Genomic DNA, 4,642 nt, shown 5'->3' on the forward strand with positions numbered 1-4,642 from the left:
TGCGGCTTTCGCAGAGACGGCTGCCGCGGCGGTTACAGCGGCTGTAGTATCGGCAAAGAAAAGAGGCTAGTCGGGGTTTTCGGTATCGGGACTTCTATTATGCGAAGCCTCCCACATTCGATGGAGTTCGGGACTCGATTGTTGCTATGAGATGGTTATCAGACATGGAGGGGTGTTTCTCCACGAGTTTATGCTCTGCCGATCAGAGGGTGGGGTGTACTCTGAACCTATTGAGGCTCGGGACGAAGGATTGGTGGAGGTTGACCACGAGGTCATTTTCCGATGCGCAGAGGGCTGCGGTTTTATGGGATCAATTCAGAGGGATGTTCAGTACTCGCTATGTTCCGCGAGATGAAAGGGAAAGATTGGCTCGGGAATTCCATGAGCTGAAGCAGGATTTGGAGTCGGTGACTGAGAGCACTGAGATGTTTATTGAGAGGGCGATGTTTTGCCCTGAGTTCGCTTCGGAGCAGGCACAGATGTCCCGAAATCCGAGTATGCTCAAGAGGGGGAGTATCAGACAGTTCGTGTCTGCGCAGAGACGCGAGACCGTGTTGGTATCGCAGGAGGCCGCCATGTGGCGTGAGTTAGAGGTTGAGTTGCAGTAGCGTGTGATGAGGCAGGCCCCGATGCAGTCGCAGTCGGCGTCGAAACGGTCCATGACCGTAGATGTTAGAAAGGGGGGATCGGAGCGGTCACACTTGTGGGAAGTGTGAGGGGGATGGCACCGGAGCTTGTTGGCCCAGTGGTGCATGCCGCAAGTACGGAAAGGAGGGGCATGGTGCACGGGATTGTCGGCAGTCAGTGCCAATTCGGGATTCCAGGATTTGTTAACAGTGTCGGCAGGTTGGACATTTGAGGGTCAACTGTCCACAACTTTTGCAGGATCGGTGCAGGCTCTAGCACCGGCCACCTTGAGGAGTTCAGGAGGAGGACAGGATGGAGTAGGGCCCAAGAGCTCAGGGTCGTGCTTATCGGCTTGCGGCAGAGGGAGACGGAGCAGTGCCGAAGGCAACTGCGGGGATGATGCTCTCTTGATGTCTTGAGTAGCTTGCGTTGATTGTGGCGTATTGTTTGTGCTGGTGTCTGGTGTGGATTCGATGCGGTATTCGTTGTTTCGCGGGATTGGCATGGTTATGGATTGGTGCTTCAGGTTTCGTTCTGGCATTCGTTGTTCCCTGATGGTTGGGTATGGGTACAGTCTGGTGTGTTAGTGCCGGTAACTTTGTGCGGTTTTCGATGCGATATTCAACCTTTGGCAGATTGTGCGTTTGGTTATGGGTTATTGCTTGGGAATTCCGTTGGTCATCGTTCGTGAGGGTTGATAGTGGAGGTGCGGCACTGGGTTGAATGACGGGTAGCATCTGCAGTTGTGGAGTGGATAATTGGAAGATCGGATTCTTTTGAGCGGATTGATCAGGGAGGAGATGTGTTTTTGCTGAGGGTTGCTTACGCTTGTGGGAAGCAGTCAGTGGGTAAATGTTCTCCTTGTGCAGGATTGTTCTGAGAGGTCGTTAATGACGATCGGTGGCAGTTAGTCAGTGTCTTAGTGGGGGAGAATTAGAAAATTCTCCGGGAGATCGATAAGTAGGTGAGGGTGCTTAGCTGCCGGGATTCAGCAGTGTTTGTCAGCGCAAAGTATAGGCCGACGAGAGCGAGTGTTGGATATGCAGGGCGAGATACAGACCTAGGGCATTTGATTGTGGAGGCCTGAGAAGAGGTCGGGATCGAGCTTGAGTAAGTAACCGGAAGTTTGCGATCAGAGTATTGGTACGTTTGGGGTACGTGATGGTTGTACTGCATTAATCCCACGGGATTATGTTGTGCATGTTTCTAGAGCTGGAACCGGAAGGTTCCCAGAGTTAGAACCTGAGGGTTCGCAGAGTTGGGTGTACGGACCCACAGAGGTATAGCCTCGAGTGGCTAGTATGTGTTATGAGAGTCGGTCCAGTCATACTGGAGACTCTGTTGGTATTGCTGGATTAGTTTGAGATTAGCGGATCACGTATGCTGCAGTGTGATTGCATAGGAAGGTCTGGCCCTGGGTTGTTGATCTTGTTTAACGGAGGCAGTGATTTTGATGAGTGGAGAGAGTGCATGGGATTGAGAGCCCCTGCAATGAGAATCAGAGTATGTGAATAGCAGTTACGCAAAAAGGGTGGTGTCGCTTGGGGCGAGCACCGTGGCACCGGTTGGAGTGGCATTATGTTCAAGAGAGTTCCGTGGAGAAGGAAAAGAGGAGGGTATGTAACTCCGAAGGGGGTGCAAGTTCACGAAAGTGAAAGCTGCAGAGCAAAATGGTTAGAGTATTTCGAGTATGGTTTTGAACATCGTGTTCGCGGCAGTGGAGTAGGAGCCTATCCGGTTGGGATGTCTGTTGAGGCTCAGAAGGGATGCATGGAGAGAGAAAATTTTAAATTTTCAGTGTGGATCTGATCAGAGTGTAGGGTGGATGTGGTGGTTCATCTGGGGAGATGTTCGAGGATATTATCGGTGTATCGGGTCTTTCCACCTGCGAGTGTTGGGGCTAGTTCAGCATGTGTATATGATGGCAAGAGGAGACTTTGTGAGAGTTACTCTGGGAGTGAGAATGGATCTCTCAGTTGGTCTGGGATGGACAAAGTGGGCTTTGGATCGGGGATCCGGTGGTTCAGGGTTTCCTAACCCTTATGGGTTGAGTGATCGTTGAGGTTTGGAGCAGAGTGCATCTTGGGTAATTTCCGATTGCAGGGAGTGATGAGCAGTTCAGAGTTCGTACTTTAGTTGGCAGGGCAGAATCAGCAGGTTAAAGAGAGTTAGTGAACGTCTAGAGTTAACAGGAAAGTTATGCAGGCAGACGTCGTTATGAGCATGTGATTCCGGTCGGCGACTTCGTATTTCGGGCGGGGTGTTTCGATTTAGGAGGAGGAGTAAATGGGGGCCCCGGTATGTTGGGTCTTTTCGTGAAGGTATGAAGATAGGAAGGGTGACCTATCGTTGGAACTGTCAACGGAATTGGGACGGATCCATGACACTTGTATGTGTCGCAAATGAAGAGGTGTATAGCAGATGAGTCAGCAGTGGTCCTCCTAGAGAACAATTAGGTGGATGCGAGCCTGTGTTACGTCGAGAGGCCAGTGGGCGTCGGAGATCGGAAGATCAAGATTCTGAGGAACAAGGAGATACCTCTAGTATTGATTCAGTGGCAACCTCGGAATAGATCAAAAGTGTCTAGGGGAAGCCGAAACGTGTGATGCGGGAGCAGCATCCAGAATTATTTTCAGAGCGAGACTTCGAGGGCGAAGTCTAATTCTAGTGGGGGAGAATTGTAACAGCCCAAAATCTCAAGTATTGTTAAATTGCATTTGGGGTGTTTTAAAGGGGAGACTCGGCGAGTTGGAGCCAGACTCGCCGAGTAGGGTCGCAGATTTGGTCGCGGGTTCGCGACTGGACTCGACGAGTCCAGGTATGGACTCGGCGAGTCGACGCTGTTCAGCAGAAACCCTAGCCGTTTCGTATTGGGTCGTATTTAAGGGTTGTATGTCGTCATTTCACGTCTTTTGGCCGATTGTGGAGAACCCTAGACGACTGTGGCATTTGGAGCAAAACTTGAAGGCCATTATTGACCTTGAAGAATTTGTTAAGCAAGAAGAAGAAGAGTTTTGGCCCAAGGAATATCAAGAGGATTGAGTCCTGAGGTTTGGAGACACAGAGAGGGTGTTATTCAGGTAATATTTCGAATTATCCTCTGCTATGTTGATGTGTTATGGAATTAGGGTTTATGAAACCCATTTGGAGATTTGATGGAGTATTATGTTGTTATACAAAGGTTTCCACCCTAGTAATAGGGTGATTAGAGGTCCAGAAGTCCCATTGGTGTGTTTTTCGGGAATATACGTATCTCAGGAAGCAGTTGGATCGACTGCATGGCGTGGACTCGCCGAGTCGGATGATCAGACTCGGCGAGTAGCTTGAAGATTCACTGGGACTCGCCGAGTCGGTTCTTCAGACTCGGCGAGTAGAGTCGGGGTGGCCCCGCGATTCTTCCAGGAGTAACTCGTCGAGTCAAAGAGGATACTCGACGAGTAGAAGGGGACTCGTAGAGGATTGAAGGACGACCAGACTCGCCGAGTCGCCTGGGAACTCGCCGAGTCCAGACGAGCTGGCATTGGACTGTTGACCAGAGTTGGCTGGTGTGATTCTTAGGGTTGGTTAACGTGGGAGATAGAAGTATTAAATAAGGGATATATGATGTTACAGGGAGCTTGTAGCTCGGAGGATCAAGTGCAAGGGATTTTAGGAGTTGCTATCTTCCAGTGTCCGCGAGGTGAGTCTTCTCACTATACTTTACCCGGAAGGGTTTGACTGTGAGACCGGAAGGTCGTATGTGTTATATTTATGCTATGACTAGAGAGGTAGATGCTTTATATGTGATGTATGCCTATATGCGATGTTTGCTTATGCGGGCCGGGAGGCGAGACTTTATGTGACAGAAAGAACGGTATGATGTATGACTTATGTGTTATGTACGTTATGTTACATGTGTTATGTTGATATGTTATGTGGACCGAGAGGTCCGGGCCGGAAGGCGATATGTTAAGTGGACCGAGAGGTCCGGGCCGGAAGGCGATGTGTTAAGTGGACCGAGAGGTCCGGGCCGGAA

The sequence above is a fragment of the Lactuca sativa genome, chromosome 3 (genome assembly GCF_002870075.4).
Source record: "Lactuca sativa cultivar Salinas chromosome 3, Lsat_Salinas_v11, whole genome shotgun sequence".
In the NCBI taxonomy this organism is placed as follows: Eukaryota; Viridiplantae; Streptophyta; class Magnoliopsida; order Asterales; family Asteraceae; genus Lactuca; species Lactuca sativa.